The 19,668-nt window shown below is 40.8% G+C and overlaps 1 long non-coding RNA gene and 1 pseudogene across 1 annotated transcript; both read right to left on the bottom strand.

Annotated features, from left to right (window-relative positions):
* Window positions 1-1,124: 1,124 nt before the first annotated feature.
* Window positions 1,125-4,171, bottom strand: LOC136351839 (uncharacterized; annotated as a pseudogene).
* Window positions 4,172-14,119: 9,948 nt separating this feature from the next.
* LOC4346378 (uncharacterized) lies at window positions 14,120-15,236 on the bottom strand. The gene is made up of 2 exons (XR_001539692.3): window positions 14,697-15,236; window positions 14,120-14,333 (listed from the first exon to the last, which is right to left on the bottom strand). It is a non-coding gene; the product is annotated as an uncharacterized lncRNA (long non-coding RNA).
* Window positions 15,237-19,668: the final 4,432 nt, after the last annotated feature.

Genomic DNA, 19,668 nt, shown 5'->3' on the forward strand with positions numbered 1-19,668 from the left:
CGGCGCGTGGCGGCAGTGGTGTTGGCGCGCGGCGGCGGCGGCGGCCGGCGGTGGAGTCGGCGACGACGATGGCGGCGAGGTTCGGTCGGCCGGCGCGTGTCAAGATCGATCGAGAGAGAGAGAGAGTGCGAGATCGGAGGCGTAAGATTTGCGCCCCTCACCTTGAGGAAGGCAACGCTGCCGGTGGCGTTCGCAAGGGCGGATGAGCGCGGCGAGCATGACGATGATGACGGCGGAGGCGGCGGTGACGTCTGGGGCGGTAATGGCGCGGGAGGAAGAAGATCGATCGTGGAGAAGTCTAAGTGTGGCGCGGGGAAGCCGATGCAGTGGATATTTATACCCGGTAATCTTTTGTCCCGGTTCGTGGCTTCAACCGGGACTAAAGATATCTTTAGTCCCGGTTGGTAGTAACAACCGGGAGTAAAGAACAAATGTTTACTCCCGGTTGTTACTACTAACCGGGACTAAAGATATCTTTAGTCCCGGTGGAAGCCACGGACCGGGACAAAAGATGTTTTCCCGCTATTCCAAAATTTGTATTGGTCCCGGATACTGTTAATAACTGGGACTAAAGATGTGTACACAAAACCGATTTATGGCCTTCTTAAATTGTCTTACAAGTCGAAATAAATACCAATAAATCCAATATAATTAGCACATGGCCGATTTATATGGTTTCAAAGTCCAAATAAATACCAAAATCGTACGTAATTTACGTATGGCCGAATTAAATGTTTTCAAAATTTTAATAAATAGAAATAAACAAGATATGCCTAAGTAAATGGTCTCAAGGTATAAATAAATAGAAATAATCATTTATAATTAACATAAGGCCAATTTAATTATATTCAAAGTGTAAATAAATAGAAATTATCATTTATAATTAAGATATGGCCTACTTAATTGTTTTCAAAGTGGAAATAAATACCAATAATCAGTTATAAATAACATATTGCCTAATTAATTGTATTCAAAGTGTAAATAAATGGAAGTAACCATTTATAAATATCATATGGTTGAAAAATAGTAATACATTACAAATTAAGCAGTTGAGAATAATATATTGATCCAAATTGTTCGACCTTCAATACAATACAAATAATTTACATCTTCCATCAAACAACCTAGGTCACTGTCTTCCTCACGTACTTTCTCCTCACTATTGTTCCTTCGCTATGATCGTTGCGTGAGTACGGCGTGTCCTCCTTTGATAGTATGATGCTCGGGTCAACCGTCACTGCAAACGGAGGTTGCCCCTCAAACAGATCGTAATTTTTGTCAGTCTTATCCTCGACTCCAACGATTTTCCTCTTGCCTGGGAGAACAACATGGCGTCTTGGCTCATCGGGCCCTTTCCCCTTCTTTGGTTTGCTATCCATGTCCTTCACGTAAAAAACTTGCGTTACATCATTGGCTAGAATGAATGGTTCATCTGAGTATCCTACCTTGTTTAGGTCAACCGTTATCATCCCGCTGTCATCAATCGTTACGCCTCCACCAGTCAGCCTAACCCATTGGCACAGAAACAGAGGGACCTTCAGGGGTCCATACTCTAGTTCCCAAATGTTGTCGATGACACCGTAATACGTGCTAGTTGGACCATCGTGTCCTATGGCATCGATACGAACACCACTGTTCTGGTTCGTGCTCTTTTTCTCTTGGGCTCTTGTGTAAAAAGTGTATCCATTGATTTCATAACCTTGGAATGTAGTTACCGAGCCGGAGGGTCCCCTAGCCAAGAAGGCTAGTTGTCGGTCAATCGTCTCGTTACCCAGGAGGTGTTCTCGCAGCCAAGCGGGGAAAGTATCAATATGATGGCGTGTAATCTAGGCATCAGACTTGCCACTGTTTTCTGAGCGAACAATCGCAAGGTGCTCATTGATGTAAGGAGCAACCAACGAAGATTATTGCAAAACCGTGAAATGTGTTTTACGGAATAAATCGTTGTCTACAGTCATAATTGCTCTCCTTACAAGTGTGCCCTTTCCCCGTAGTCTCCCCTCATGGAATGATTCGGGTACTCCGATTGGCTCGAGGTCTTCAATAAAATCTACGCAGAACTCAATGACCTCCTCTGTTCCATACCCCTTCGCGATGTTTGCTTCCGGACGAGAACGGTTACGAACGTACTTCTTTAGAACGCCCATGTACCTCTCGAAAGGAAACATGTTGTGTAGGTACACAGGACCGAGAATACCGATCTCTTTTACAAGGTGGCACAGAAGATGCGTCATTATATTGAAGAATGACGGTGGAAAGATCAACTCAAAGCTTACAAGGCATTGCACCACGTCATGCTGAAGGGCGGCTAAACTTTCTGGATCGATGACTTTCTGTGAAATTGCGTTCATGAAAGCACAAAGCTTCGTTATTGTTACCCGCACATTATCAGGAAGGATACCACAAATTATAACAGGAAGCAGCTATGTCATAAGCACGTGACAGTCATGAGACTTTAGGTTTGTGAACTTCTTATCCTTCGTGCTTATTATTCTCTTTACATTCGAGGAGTATCCGGATGGTACCTTGATGCTCTTTAGGCATTGAAACATACTCTCCTTCTCTTCCTTGCTTAGGGTGTAGCTCGCCGGACTTAAGTAATGGCTTCCTTTCTCGTTCGGTTCCGGATGAAGGCCCTCGCGTTGTTCCATATGCTTGAGATCATTGCGTGCTTCGAGTGTATCTTTGGACTTCCCATATACACTTAAGAAGCCCAGCAGGTTTACGCAAAGGTTCTTAGTGAGGTGCATCACGTCGATTGCATGGCGAACGTCCAAGACCTCCCAATAGGGTAGCTCCCAAAAAATAGAGTTTTTCTTCCACATCGCCGCATGACCATCTTCGCTCTCTATAGGTTGGCTGCCAGGCCCCTTTCCAAATACTACTTTCCCGTTGCGATGTTTAGGCTTAGTACGATGGTCTGCCTTCTGTTCGAATGCTTGCCTTTTTTCCGTACAGGGTGGTTTGCAGCAAGGAATCGACGATGGCCCATGTACACAACCTTCCTGCAATGCTTCAGATAAGTACTTTCAGTTTCATCCAAATAGTGAGTGCAAGCATTGTACCCCTTGTTTGATTGTCCAGATAGGTTACTAAGTGCAGGCCAATCGTTAATTGTAACGAATAGCAACGCTCGTAGGTTAAATTGCTCCTGCTTGTCCTCATCCCACACGGGGACGCTCTCTTTCCTCCACAGCACTTTCAGATCTTCAACCAATGGTCTTAGGTACACATCAATGTCGTTACCAGGTTGCTTCGGGCCTTGAATAATAATCGGCATCATGATGTACTTCTGATTCATGCATAGCCAAGGGGGAAGATTGTAGATGCACATGGTGACTGGCCAGGTGCTACGGCCACTGCTCATCTCTCCAAACGGATTCATTCCATCCGTGCTTAAACCGAACCTCACGTTTCGTGCATCCTCGCCGAAGTCTTTAAATGTTCTGTCGATATTTCGCCACTGCGACCCGTCAGCGGGGTGTCTCAGCATCCCATCCTGTTTATGTTCTTCTACGTGCCACCGCATCATTCTAGCATGTGATTTGTTCCTGAAAAACCGCTTCAGCCTTGATATTATAGGGAAATACCATATCACCTTAGCAGGAATTCTCTTCTTCAAAGGCTATCCGTCAACTTCACCTAGATTATCTCGTCTTATCTTGTATCGTAGTGCTTTGCAAACAGGGCATGCTTCCAGGTTTTCGTACTCACCGCGATACAGGATACAGTAGTTCGGACACGCGTGAATCTTCTGTACTTCCAGACCTAGAGGGCAGACTGTCTTCTTAGCTTCGTACGTACTTTCGGGCAATTCGTTCCCCTCCGGAAGAATGTTCTTTACGAGTTTCAATAACTCGCCGAATGCCTTGTCACTCACACCATTTTTAGCCTTCCATTGCAAGAATTCTAGGATGGTACTCAACTTTTTGTAGCCCTTATCGCAACCTGGGTACAACACTGTTCTGTGGTCCGCTAACATGTGCTCCAGTTTCTGCACCTCCTTTTTACTTTCGCAGTCCTCCTGTAAGTCCCGCAATATTTGACCAAGTTCATCAGCACCGTCATTCCCTTCAACATCCAGCTCCGCCTCGCCCATTGTGTTTTCTTCAAATCCGCAATACTGAGCCCAGTCCGGAATGTTCTCATCTTCTACTTCATCTTCTTCCATTGCAACCCCAACCTCTCCGTGCGAGGTCAACAATTGTAGCTACGCATGAACCCCCACTGAAACAGGTAGGCATGAATAGTTCGTGTGGTGGAATACTCCTTCTGGTTTTTGCACTTGTCACATGGACAGCTTATAAAACCGTTACGCTTGTTATCATTGGCCACACCCAAAAAATAATGCACGCCGTCAACAAACACTTTCGACCGCCGATCCGCGTACATCCGTTGCCGATCCATCTATATGAAATACATATAAATCGTAATTATACAAAATCCAAGATTTAAAAGGTAATTACATAATAATACAATAATTGAATATAATTATTCATACAATTAATCATTATTATTAAATTCATTGTACATATTTTTCATGTTTTAATTACATTATAAACAAATATTTAATATGTTTTTCTTATTTTAATATTAAATTAGCTTAGTTTTATAATTTCATACAAAATTATATGTAATTAGTCAAACAAGTATTTATAATCTTCTTTATTCCCTACACACACTTTCTCTCTCATCATCTTCCATCACATTTTCTAGAGGGAAAAATATGTAAAAAAAATAGCTCCAAATGTAGATGCTAAGCAAAAGAAAGAGTAGGATGAAGTTGCTAACCTTTTGAAGACCTCAAATTTGTATATTACCACCAAAAATATTTGCTTAAAATTTTGGCAGCACCTCCCTCCCTCAAAGCTTAATTTTGAAGCAATGGCTCGGGCTGGAGGAGGAAGAAGGGGTATATAAAGCTGTGCAACTTTAGTCCCGGTTGATAACACCAACCGGGCATAAAGATCTCAAATCACTTTAGTTCCGGTTTGTATTACCAACCGGAACTAAAGATATGATCTTTAGTCCCGGTTGGTAACACGAACCGGGACTAAAGATCCCAAGCCCCCTGACAGAGGTCTGACATGCCCTGTCAGGAGGCGAACCGGGACTAAAGATCCCTTCGTCCCGTTAAAGTAATAAACCGGGACTAATAAGCCACTTTAGTCCCGGTTCGTTTTGGAACCGGGACTATTGTGGAAATCGGCCGACCCTCCAAAGACCTCTTCTCCAGTAGTGTTGGTTTGGTGCCAAAATCGACCACACCAAGTTGCTAAATTTTGGAAAAGTGGATAGGTATGCCAAGGTATATTTTGGTCTAATTAATGACTTGCCTCACTTTAGAGTGGTGTACACACCTCATGTTAAGGGTGTGTTTAGTTCACGCTAAATTGAATGTTTGGTTGAAATTGAAACGATATGACGGAAAAGTTGGAAGTTTATGTGTGTATGAAAGTTTCGATGTGATAGAAAAGTTGGAAGTTTGGAGAAAAATTTTGGAACTAACCTCGGCCTAAATGTTAGTGTTGTCAGAGCTACCAAATTTTGCATAGTTGGCATGTCTAGGGTGTGCTTTATTTTTTTCTTTGGCAAAATTTGGTAAGGTGACACAAACTTAGGCTAGCTAAGCTCAACAAGTTTCCTTAAATGGAATCTATCCATCCGAATTCAAATACCCAGTAAAGTCATAATTCACAGTAAACCATGTAGATCATACAAAACCCAATGTATTTTCTTTGAATAAGGTAAATCAATAGTTTGTTATGTGTTTTTGTTAGGACCAACTGATTGTCCTCGATCTTAGGGTGTTTTTTGCAAAAGAAAAAAAATATAGGAAAGTTATCGGTTTTGAAAAATCATATTAATCTATTTTTCATTTTTTAGCTAATGCTTAATTAATCATGTGCTTATTCACAATAATACCATTGTACGTGGCAGGGGAAGGAAAGGTTCCCAACCCTGTGTGCTGAACACAACCTATGGCACGCTATCTATTTGATATTGATATGAAAATGAATAGCTTAAATTCCCTATAAATTTTTAACAGATCAAGTTAAGTGATCGAAATTGGTGTACAACTATAAAGATCCCTTTGAATTGTCCAATATTTTTAAAATAATATATAATAATAATATTATTATTTTGTCATATATAAACCTTGCAGTTTACCAAAAGCTAGCTGAAATGTCTAAAAGCGGTAACACCAAGGGTATGGTACTACATTAATTAGTAACGAGATAGATTATGGTAAACCAATAATTATAAATCCAAACTGAGTGTTATACTACCTCCGTCCCAAAATAAGTGCAGTCGTGAGGAACCGTGTCCGACGTTTGACCGTTCATCTTATTTGAAAAATTTATAAAAAATTTAAAAAAAATTAGTCACACATAAAGTACTATTTATGTTTTATCATCTAATAACAATAAAAATACTAATCATAAAAAAATTTCAAATAAGACGAACGGTTAAAATTGAACATAAATAATGCAAAACTATACTTATTTTGGGACGGAGGGAGTTGTACTTACGGGGGGAAAGGTTAGTTATATGTCGCTAATGAAGAAGAGAGAGTACAAAAACGAGACGTGTCTGTCAGTGTCGGTTGCAGCGTCAAAAGGAGATACGAGCAATCAAAGGCAACGGTGACATCTGCATGCATGCGGCCAATAACGGCTTTTATTTGCTTAACTTGGCCTTAATTTCCTGTGAGAATCTTAGTGATGCAGGCATCCGTGTGATCGACCTCGTGTTCGCATGCCGGCCCAGCCGGAGTTAGGTTTTGATAGTGACCTAATTAACATTATTGTTGATTACTACTAGTACAAAGTCCATGGCTTCTCTTGGATGTATGGTCAACATCAATGGCAGTTGGAAGGTTTGGCTCCATGGAGATAGACGTGCATGTTTGACCATAACACCTGAAGTTGATGTCTGGCCTGGCTCACAACAACTATAACAGCTAGCCACTGGATTGGATTAGCATATGCATGGGGCAAAATAGACAACTCCCACAAATGCTGCTTCAACACTTTGCCGTCACGTCAATATATCTTCCATAAATTCTTTATGGAATAATTTTTTATCGTCCAAATATTCGATCACTTGCTTAATTATATCTTCAATCCCATCAATAAAACCTACTCCCTCTGTCCTAAAATATAAGCATTTTTTTCTTCGACATAGTCTTCGAGATGCTACTTTGATCAATAATATTTATAAAAGTAAGATATTTTAAATAAAAAGAGTTGCATATTATGTTAGTTTTTTTAATGATAAATATAATAATATTAATTTTACATGATTAATCTTTTTTTTATTTTTTCTATTAATAGTCAAAGTTAAAAATATTTAACTTGACACTATGCTAAAAATGCATATACTTTGAGACAGAGTAAGTACATTAGTAACAAAAAAAATTATATCTACACTCTTGAGTTCTCAGTTCTCACTCGATCCCCACTATATCCTTGAGTAGTTTTTTATCATCCCCCTACATGCATGCCCTCTAATTTCTATTTTGTTTTCTTATATATATGACAATTCGTTTTAGCTGTGAAACCAATATCTAACCAATGTATAAAAAAGAATGAAATAATTTTCTTGCTATTAACAATCCTTGAGCTCAGAAATCCTTTGGCAAACCGTATCGTCTTCAATGCACTAACTCAACCTCATATTATTAGTTGTACGTTTGTGACTTGTTTAATTTATTATATCTAGTCTCTTGGCATACATTGTTATTCTAACAAGTGTAGATTAAAATGGCTTAAGAAAATACCTTTACATGCCATACATATTTTATTGTGCCAAAATAATATCTCTACAAGATAAAATTTAACTAAATATACTAAAAATGTTGAGTGTCTTTAGAGTAAAAGTTTTCTTGTAAATTTTTAAATAATTATAAAATGTGTCTCCACACTTTAAAACTCCAGATTTTAGATGCAATATACAAAATGCCTCTACAAATGGAGGTTTTTGTCATAGTGTTGATTCCTCAAATCTGGAACTAGGGCATGAAAGGGGATTAAACGAAATGTTAGATGCATACAACATATTGATTCTTTATTACTAGTAAATTAAGAGCGCGTATAATAGGATGATATAAGTGGGCTATACATGTTGTCACATCGTATTTTTGCTCATGTCACTGCTGAAGAAAGGGACTTCAGTCCCGCTTTGCAATCGTTTTTACTCCTGGTTGTGCAAACGGGACACACAATCCAGGATTAAAGATGCCCATCTTTAGTCCCGGTTGAAATAACCGGGAGTAAAGATGCATACCAAGTCAAAAAAAATGTCTGGGATGTGGGATTTGAACTCGAGATCTCAAACCTCAGCCCTCTGTTGGTATTTCTTAATGTCACAGATAAAATCTGCAAGCGCACGGAAGATACCGATGTAGCACTTCACCCGGGAGTATTCCAAGGTATCAATTTCCTCAGGCAACGTGTGTATTCAGATACTCTTTAGGTTCATCCAAGGGAGAAGCACATGTAGGAAAATGGTAGAGAGGATTTCCTAGCGAAAAACAACATATACGTAAAACTCAGTTTAATCCTAACGCGATACTTCAGGTATTGGCCAGCCCGCTGCTCTCAAATATCGCTCTACTGCATACCCGGACAGGGAGAACTTCAGTGTAATTGAGGGCTATCACTACCTCTACACCCACCTCAAACCTACCGTGGGATACGAAACAACCACCGACAATTAATTACCTGGACACCACGTCAACGCAATTAATAACTATTTTAGAGCTAGCTAAACACTAAAGCAGCCACTATATTTTATTGAACTATAGTGATCAATGATACCGCATGCTAATTAGGAACTAACCAAGAGTTAATTCTCACCGAGCAAATCTTAATTTCTCAGAATGATAATTCTATTAAAGCAGAGTAATTAGGGAAAATATACAGTGCAAACTACATATGTAGTCGAAACTTGGAAACTACAGTTGGATCGAGAAATGGACGTCCGAGATTCGTCCACATCACCATGAGTTAAAATTTAACTCGAGTTTCGAAATAAGAGAGGATTACTGACAACTTTGGAATTCCTCCGACTTTTTCTACTCTACTCTCTCCCTAATTCTAGTATACAATAAAGTACAATAGAGTCTCTTATAATTCAGCTCAAGCTTGGAGTGTGTGAGTGAAGTGAGAATGGGAGCTCTATTTATAGGCAGGTAATGGCGGTTATAACTATGGGAATTGTTCGAATTGCCTCGCAACCGCCATCAGGAGAGCATCTGGAGCGTCCATACCAAAACCTGGATCCAATGGCGATCACCAAGGTTCGGCCGAACCAAGGGTTTGACCGAACCTGGGCTGGGCCAGATGGCTCCTAGATTTGGTCTGGGCCTCCTCCTCGCTCTGCCTTATCCATTTCTCGGTAATTGGGCCCATTTTCTAATGTTCTTCTTCACTTTAGTCTAAATTTCCTCCCAACTTTGACGGTTTAGTACCTGCATCCAAATATGCACCAACATTCGTTGAATATGTTAGAATTAAATCCTATCATTATGTTGGATGTTTAATTAACTATGTTTTATGCAGGTATTGGCGGCATAGAATTGGCATTTAATAGCCGTGAACACCCTCACGCGCGTTACCACCCCCACTACTACACACATCTAACTTGGATAGAGATGCTTTTTTAACCGTGGAGGCATCTTTAGTCCAGGTTGGTAACACCAACCAGGACTAAAATTATCTTTAATCTGGGTTGGTGTCTCTAACCGGAACTAAAGATCAATTTTTAGTCTCAGTTGGTAACACCTTGCCAACCGTGACTAATGATTGTTGGGGGTCTGACATGGCCTGACAGCTATCGAACCGTGGCTAAATATAATCTTTAGTCTCGGTTCCTATTCGAACCGGGACAAATATGTTTTTGGCATCCGAGCTAATTAAAGATTAGTTCTCCAGTAGTGTGTGAAGGAGAGAGTAAAAGTGGGCTACAGATTTATAATCAACTATAGCACAAACTCTGATAACCTATGTGAGAGAGAAATATGGGGAAAGCATTATTGGTGTAGTATGTATCTATAATTAACTATTGTATTAGTAGGCTATATACTAAGTTAGCTATAAATGAATGATGTGTTAATTTTTGGAGCTAGCTAGTAGTTGGCTATATTATTAAACTTGCTCTAAGTGCAAGTTCCAAGTGGACGGCCACTTCAGTTGAATAAAAAAAATATAAATATATGAATAAGCACGAGTGAAGACTGGCTCCAAAGTGTCATTAGATCCGATGGAAGAAACTGTTACACATGACTGGCATATTCCCAAACCAGATGTACATAAATATGAAAAGTTATATATACAACGTACGTACACAATTTGATCGTGAGGCACACACTCTCGGTGGGATATGACTATAGCAAATTAAAGCATGGTACACATGTTGAGCCAATCAGTATATACTCTCACAGCTACTGCCACGAAGGAAGCCATATTATTGTACTTATATTTGTGGGCAATTGCTACTTGCTAGACTAACTTTTACAAACCGAATTTCCTGTCCTCCCTTCTCACGGCAGCATGCATGAACCAATTAATAGATGACACCTCTTTATTCAACTGGAATTAACTACTAGCTACCTTGCTTTCCTTCTTGCACTAACCTCTTTCATTAATTGTTCTAAAAAAAGGTCTGGCAGTATGTGCAAAGTGGCACTGAATTTGTTTATGTTATGGTTAAGCATGCAGCACCCAGAGCAACAGTTTATCATATAATAAAATCAGCAAGCTAGAAGGTTGTTGTTGACCACTAAAGACCAACATGCATGCACTGATGCATGGATGGATGGATGGTTGGAGGTCGTTAATTGTTCTTCTTTTTGAAGTAGCATATCATTCAGAACTAATAACTGATATGAACTAACTAAAGCACATAGAAACAAGTAACAACATGCCTAGAGTGAGGAGTGAGCAAGACACCTTTTTTTTAATGTACGTTGTTTTCATGTCAGTTGATTTCCTGTAAAATTCTTAATTACTACAGCTTTATAAATATACTCCCTCCATCCAACAGCCTAAGACATATTTCATTTTCTGATTTTCAAAAAGTATAAGCCGTGCTAAATTAATTTTTTTAACTCAAAGAGAGATATCTTATTACTCAGTGATTGCATGTATAAATATGATTTCTTAGTTTTGTTACATGGTCGATTTGTTAATTCCTCTGTAGTTTTAGTGACAAAAGAAATATGCTTTTGGATGAAAGGAGCATTATTTCTTACTTTATCAAAGCATATGACATATTCACGCGTGATGCACATATATATCATTGAGATAATTATTATGCAACCAATGTACACGTGTAGTTCAGAGGGGTTGTATAATATCTAAAAAGAGATACAAGATATGAGGGTGTCACTTCTTTCTCATTCACTAATTCAACCTCCCCTCTACTTTTAGGCATAACAATAGATAGAATCCATATTTAGCAATGGGCTAATTAGTGGGTAACCGGGTTAGATCTTCTCATGTGCCGCCGGTTTCATAACAATAATAAGAGAGGTAAATAATTAAGAGAAGGAATCAACTTCCATATAAAAGCAGATAAGGATTTAAGTTATCCCATTTTTTCTGTGGAAACTGCGGGACCAAGATCAGATTGTAGTTATCAAAGCAATTGCTGCACATATTTGTTTCTAAATTTCCATGCAGCACATACGCTCGTCAATTGCAGTAGACCTGTTTTGCCTCTTTATTTGCACGTACAAATGTCCAGATAGAGATCCCTGGAATAAATGGAGTGAAGGAAAACATACGACATGCCACTGAAAATTTTACTAGCACTGTCAAATGACAAACTGCTGGAATCCAGGAATTCAGTTGAAAACCGCTATCATAATTATTGCTACCAAATCAGCATGCATGTTGCTGCTGGTTTTAGTGAGTGCTCCAAGCACTCATTCAATTAAGCAACAAAAATATACAATAAATTAAACAGTGTTATCTTCTCATGCTGACCCCCACCAACACATTCACTTCCCATTTGCGTTTCAGAGTAACTAGCAATAATCGCGCGCTACGCTGCGCGCGTGCATAAGAATAAGAGGCTGCAACTATATTCAAATAATTTTTGGCTAGATGCATCATATCTTGGAATTATGTCTTGACTTACAGACTAATGTAGTTATCACAATATAATTCAATAAGCTATGGAGCTTGTTCCTGGTATTTTAGCCAAATACAACAGCATGGTGATGATAGTATATGATTATCTTAAGCATAGGTCAATTATCTGTCTTCATTGTTAGTCGAAGAGAGCTTGAGTTTCAGCTATTCAAAGTAGAAGGGGAAAAGGGAGGAGGGCAGCAAATCAGCTGAACATGATCATAGGAGAAGGTAACAAAGAAGCATGCCATTTCTAATTTTACATTCCCAGGAGGTAAAATGTTGTAAAAGCAATCAATAAGCCAAGGTTATCTACAAATAATTGTTAGTTGAAAATAATATGTAACATATAAATTTTTGAAGATCCTAAGTGAGCAACTTTTTTTTTCCAAATCGATGCATATGGGAAAGCTGGGTTACACTAAATGTTCAGCAATATATAGAGTTACAAAGACAGTTAGATTGTTAGCTGTAAACCATTAAAAAAAACGTAAGCTAGAGCTAGGTAAATAAAAAATCAGTAATAAATTTGAAATAATCATCAAATCATGGATTATGCTTACCTGTTCAAAAGGATATACAAATTCTAGACTGAAAGTCTGGAATCTGCATACAAACTGGTATATGGTGGACACAACAAAACGGGTTTTTTGTGCTCACCTTGAGATTAGTAGTACATAGGTAAGCATGATCATAAAGGGAATCAAACCATGAAAATTTCATCGATCGTGAAAACACAATCTGACAGGAAGTAAAATAAACAACAGATTGAGTTTTCTAGATCAACATGTAACAACAATATTGTCATTGTCTTATAAAAGGGAAAAAGGAGAGAATATATGTGAGATGCATACAAATGGATAGGTGTGATTATGAGTTTGTATGTAGCATATATTTAAAAGCTTGTCATCGTTTTTGTAATGAACTGTTTTCGTTCAGATTAATAAGAACGATCAAAACAGGAAGTTGTCTTATAAAAGGGAAAAATGAGAGACAATATAGGTGAGATGCATACAATTTAACTAGGCAACATATCCTATGCACACAGGCCCTCACGTGCACACACGTGCACACCAACTAAAAAATGTCACAAAAAAATCTAGAAAAAATCATACACATACTTTCAATTGTATTACACCTAGGGTTAAAATCTTAACGTCAAATTCATTATATTTTAGCCGTAACAAAAAAAACAAAAAATCTGACAGTTTTAAGGTTGCAATTTTGTCAGAATTTTATCTTTTTTGTTATTCTCTATGTAGAATGAATTTGAAGATGCGACTTTGCACGTAGATGTAATACTATTGAAAGTACATGTATGAATTTTCCTAGAATTTTTTGTGATAATTTTTAGTTGGTGTACACGGTGTGTACACGCGAGGGCCTGTGTGCATAGGATAATCCATTTGTTAAGGATGCTATTTGTTAGGGGTAGAAGTTCATATGGGTAATCCATGCATTGATCCTTTGGGGTCACTTGGATGTGTTTAGCATTTAAACACCCTAGAAAGAAAACTAAGCTCCAGAATCAATTGTGGCACTAAAGATTAGCAGCAGATGAAGAAAATGGTGATAGAAGAAAGAATAATAGATTATTGCACAGGACTTGAACTGACTTAGTTAAAAACAACATTAAAATATAGTATTGGTCTAGTGAAGCTTTGGATAACATCAAATATATATTGAATTAAGCAAAACATAATATTTTTTGGTTAGATGTACCTTAATTTGAAATTTATTGTGTTAGACTATTCTAGGTGCTACAATATGATTCACAGAATTCTGAGCTTGCTTCAGAATGACAGTTAAAAGAATAGCACAATGATATCCTATGATTACCTCAAGCATTACGGGACAATCATCTGTCCTCGCCGTTAGTGACAGAGCATGAAGCTTGTCTGCTGGAAATCAACAGCATAATCAAAATATAAGAGGGGCATCAAATAAGTAGAAAATGATCATCATAAAAAGATAAGGCATTGAAGTCATTGTTGATTTGCATTACTTGGCAAGGAAAAAAAAGAACCATAGAATTTATAAATTTGTTCAGACAGAGGGATGAACCATTTAGCTATTTAAATACTGACAAACTTAATTAACTTATCCAAGCCAACAATATCATCTAGATTGTATGCTATTTCTGGGATGATGAGGGGTCAATATAAAACTGCGTCCATTTAGTCACTGATTGACCTGCAGAAACGAAACAAACATCGCATCGAGGTAAGAAAGTATGATAATTAGTAAAATAAAAAATTATAAGAACCATGATAGCATGATATGGAAATTAAAATGATATATAATAACTGAAATTAAGCTGAATTTGCTCAGTTTTTCTTTGTGGCAGCATGCAATGCATCCTCCATTGGAACTACGTACAGAATATGAAGCGCATATTGCACACACAAGTTTCAACAGAGCAAGTGACCAAGCAGGTAAATGAAAAATAAAAGTAGTGCATTTGCAGTTTTGCACAGGAGTCCACCGGCTGCAACCTTTGTGTGGGTCAATTTAGTTTTGCAATTGAAAGAGAGCGGAGAATGGAGAGGGTCGCACCTCGGAGACCTCGACGACGCCTTCCTGTTCGAAGAGTTGGGCGAGGCGCTCGCTGTCGATGTTGTAGGGTAGGTTCCCGACGTATACCTTGGCCTCCGCAGGCGGCTCCACGTACTCGCTGACCTCCTCTACGTCCTTAGGCTCCTCCGCAACTTCCGCGGAGGCCTCGACGGCTTCCTCCTCCTCATCATCATCTCATCCGCCGCCTCCTCGGCCTCCGGCGCGTACCCCTCCTCCTGGTCAGACTCCTCCGGCACATCGGACTCGTCGGCGGCGCCGGGCTCAGCGAAGTCAAGCGCGGCGGCGGAGGATGAAGAGGATTGGAAGGAGTCGGATGCAGCGAGCTGCGCGAGTGAGAGGCGGCGGGTGGAGCGGATGTGGAGGCGCGGCGTGGACGGGGAGAGGAGGAGGAGGAATGGGGCGGAGGAGGAGGGGGAGGGCTTAGGGAGGAAGGCGTCGGTGGCGGCGATGGCGCAAAGCGAGCGGAGGAGTATCCGAGGAGGGTGAGGCGGCGCGCGTGAGAGGAGGGCGAGGCCACGCGTGTGAGAGAGGAGCGTGGCTAGGGTTTTGTCTCTTCATCTGCTAAAAAACGATCTAGACCGTCCAATATGCTTCCGCCGATCCTATGGCTCAGGAAGAGCAGCCACATGAACGGCCGGATCGACCTTAACCCTGCAATCGAGCGGATGACATTAGCCCAAACCTAACCGTGATTAACAGCAGGAAGGTGTTTTCTACAAAAAATCAATGACGTGGCATGGCTAACTCTCAGCCATTCCCACGGCTTTTAAATAAAGTAATATGAGACAGGAGAGGTACTGGCCAGTGTAACTGGTGACATATAAGCCGTTTGCCTGGGCGTTTTGGAGCCGTTTGCCTTTTTAATTTCAATCGTATATACTTTAATTTGCCTTACTTACAAAAGTTGGACATTCCAAGATTATGCCTGCTGCCTGTGCAGTATTCATAGGTAACAGAATGTTCCAAACCTTTTGTTTTTCTTTTAAATTTAGAAAACAAAGAGCAGCAAAGGTGGCATTACGGATTGATCCACTGTATATATCTGCAACATCAATATTGACTTCTAAACCAGTTTTTGATGTCTTTTTTCTCCAACACGCTGCCGGCCCCAACCCTCCACTGTTGATGTAGATGTTGTAGCGGCATCTTGATCTCTTGAACCACGGGTGATGTAGCTTATGATCTTGATGATGACATGGATCGAATCAGCTAGCAAAGCCGATTTACATTAGTTTAGGGATAAACACTCTAAAAACGAAAGTGGGAACTAATGAAAATCTACATTACTGAACGACTCCTAGTTAAAGGAACAATTCATTGTATCAATTAAATTGGTCATAACCTTTACATACAGAGGTTGGTCTTGCGAGAAACAAACTCTTTCGTTACCACGTCCTATTAGGCTTCGCAATCAATTAGGACTTAAAACACACTGATCCAAGGAAAAAAATACAAAAAAACTGTAGGATCGAATCACAATAACTAAGCCAACCAAAAGGGGTGAATGGTTGGTATACCCAAAAACCGAAAAACTTTTAGCGGAAATAAAAGTTACCTCGAATTCGACGGAGATCGGTCTGATCGAGATTGATCTGCCGGTCTGACCACGCCTGCGCCGTCGGTCTGACTGCCTCGCTCCCTCCGGTCTAACCGCCGCTTGCCGCCGGTCTGACCGCCGAAACCCGGTAAACACAAATCGAAGAACTCTTAAAGCAGATGACGACTTTATTGATTCTCTCTGTGTTTACAAAGTGCACCAACAGCACTCCTTACAAAAATTTCGACTAAACTCGAAACCCTAACTCAAAACTCAACTCGATTGCTCTCAAAAGCGATACCGGGAAGCCTCACGCTCCCCCTCTATTTATACCCGAGGTAGGCAGCCTAAAACCACGAACCAAACTCATACTAGGAGTCTTAAACACCTTAGGAAACCTTCTAGTAAAAAAAACAAACTTTACATAACCAATCATACCAAATTTGGACTGCTTCCAAATTCGACTCCGATCCACATCCCATACGCACACAATACCTCCATCGTATGCCATATGGAATCTCCATCAACCACGTGCATCAACTCTAGCCTAAGTAACCCGCATGACCTCTGACCACCACGGACGTCGTCTTATCCCCAAGCCGACTCCCGGTCCATCACCGCAAATACTCTCCCGAGGCATTGAGTCACCTACACATGAAATAAACAAAGAAACCATATTCCGAGACCAAGCTATCTCCAACTTGACTCATTAGTAGCAAACAACAGTATTACATATGTATAGTATCCATCTAGAAGTCATAATCATGAAATAATCATGAATATCCAAACAAACAACCCGAAACCGAAACCGGCACAGCATCGGCCGGTTAGACCGCGAGCTGGCCGGTCTGACCACACGCATACCGGCGGTCTGACCGGCTACTAGAGCCCAGTCTGACCGGTCACATAAAATGACAGCACATGTAATTCACTTGTAAATCCAATCATCTCCAAAACCACTTCATGAATAAATTCCAAATAACAAAACCAATAATCTCCAATGCCAATTATTCATAACAGAATAATAATAAAAACACATTTAATTTTACAAAAACAACTAAATTACACTTGGACTCGCAGTCTAAGGTCAGACGACCCGACTAATTAATATCAGTCAGACCACAGTAGCAGTGCTTTAGACCGCAAATGAGCTATCGGTCAGACCAACCTCTCATAACAAATGTTAGAGATGTGTAATGTTAGTATCCTAGTTTCAGGAGTAAATCGGACTCACACAATAGTCGGGGGGTAATTCCGATGCCAAACAATTAATTACTTAGTACACTTTTGTTTGGAACTAAATTTGTAGTTGTATTCTTCACATTTAAAAATGTGAAATACATCATATATACATTTAATATGTTTAAATTGCTATTGAAGCACACTCACTACTATAAAACACCTCATAGTTACCTGCTCATAAGTGCAGGTCTATTTAAAATCAACACCTATTATCGTTTCACACTTCTAATATAGATAAAAACCAGCACCTACTATGGGTGCATATCCATTTTTTAAAAAGGAAACATATATTTATGTTATAGGTGCCGGTTATAGATAAAGCCGACAATATCGGATTTTTAAAAAGTGATACCTATATTAAACTATAGGTGTCGGTTCTTTAAAAACTTGGCACCCGAGCCAAGCTGAGCATGGGCCCCACGCACCCACCCTCATCCCCTCCACCGCATAATCCTCTCTCTCTCCCATACTCCTCTCCACTGGCATCCCCCCTCCCACTCCTCTGCATCCGCCTCCCCCCTTCTCCTCTTCCAGGTCTGGCGGCGGCGGCAGTGGTGGTGGAGGAGGCTCGCCGGCACCTCTCTCTCTCCCGATGGCCCTCCCACATATCCGTCTGCCTCCCCCCTTCTCCTTCTCGAGATCAGGCAGTGGCCGTGGTGGAGAAGGCCGACGCGGAGGCGAGGTGGTGGCCGGTGACCAGGAGTGGCCCTTCCTCCTCTCCGTCCGACCTTCCCCCTTCTTCCCCTATAGATCCGCAACGGTGGTGGTGGTGGAGAAGTCTGACACGAAGGCCGGGTGAGGTGGTGGTGGCGGTGGCGGCGGTGGTGCAAGAGGCTCACCGGCCCCTGCTCTCTCTCCCAAGGGCCTTCCATCCTCCTCTCTGTCTGCCCTATCCCCCTCTCTCTGGGGGGGGGCTCCTCCTCTCCATCCGCCCTCTTCCCTTCTCCTTCTCTAGATCCGGTGAGGGTGGCAGCGGTGGAGAAGGCCGATGTGGGTGAGGTGGTGGCCTGGTGGTGGGTCTATTGCCTCTTTTTTTTATTATTTTATTGAATACTATATACTAGTAGAGAAACCATCTTTGGTCGGTCGACCCAAATCCACAATAGTCCCGGTTCCATTAAAAACCGGGACTAAAAATGATTTTTAGTCCCGGTTTATAAGAAAAAGATATTTAGTCCCTGTTGTTGTTACCAACCGGGACTAAAAATCATCTTTAGTCCTGGTTGGTAACTCCAACCGGGACTAAAGTTCATCTTTAGTCCCGGTTGATTCCATGTCAGACCATATCAGGGCCCTAGGATCTTTAGTCCCGGTTAGTAACACCGACCGGGAATAAAAATCCTATTTTTAGTTCCGGCTGATGTTACTAACCGGGAATAAAAATCAAAAACATACTATATAATCCCTATTACCGATCCTCTTTTACCGTCCACACAACAAACTCCTCCCTCTATCTCTTTCTCCCTCTCCAACTTCTTATTTCTTCCTTATGTCTAACTCCTACCTTCTCTTTCCTTTTTTTTTCCTTCCATTAGTCACAGCGAAGCAGATGGCGGCCGGCGAGGAGGCGCGGGGGCCCGCGTGGCGGTGGCCGGCGCGGAGGCGCGGGGAGCCTCGCGGCGGCGGCGGGCAGGGGCCGCTCGGCGGCGGCCGGTGCGTTGGCGCGTGGGGCCACTCGGCGGCGGCCAGCCGGTGCGGAGGGGAGGAGGGGAGGCGGCAGTGGCCGGCCGGTCGGCTTTTCTTTCTTTTTTTTTTACAATTTATGATTTATCCTGTGATGTATTTGATTTGTGTGTGATGGGAATCTGTGATATATTTTGTAGAACTCGTGATGTAATTTTTTAAGAGTTTGTGATGTATTTGGAGATGATCTATTTGAAGATTTGGAGATGTTCTGTGATATGTGAGAATTTGGATTTGGGATTTCTTGGCATGATTAGGGGATGGTGTGAAATCAATATTCAATACTAAAACAATGAAAAAGAGATAAAAAAGAAAAAATATCTTTAGTCCCGGTTGGTAACAACAACCGGGACTAAAGTCTCCCATCTTTAGTCCCGATTGTTGTTACCAACAACTAAAGATTGATTTTTAGTCCTGGTTATTTGAACCGGGATTAAAGATAGCGATCTTTAGTCCCGGATTCGTAGTCCCGGTTAGAAAACCGGGACT

The sequence above is a fragment of the Oryza sativa genome, chromosome 9 (assembly GCF_034140825.1).
Source record: "Oryza sativa Japonica Group chromosome 9, ASM3414082v1".
Taxonomy (NCBI): domain Eukaryota; kingdom Viridiplantae; phylum Streptophyta; class Magnoliopsida; order Poales; family Poaceae; genus Oryza; species Oryza sativa.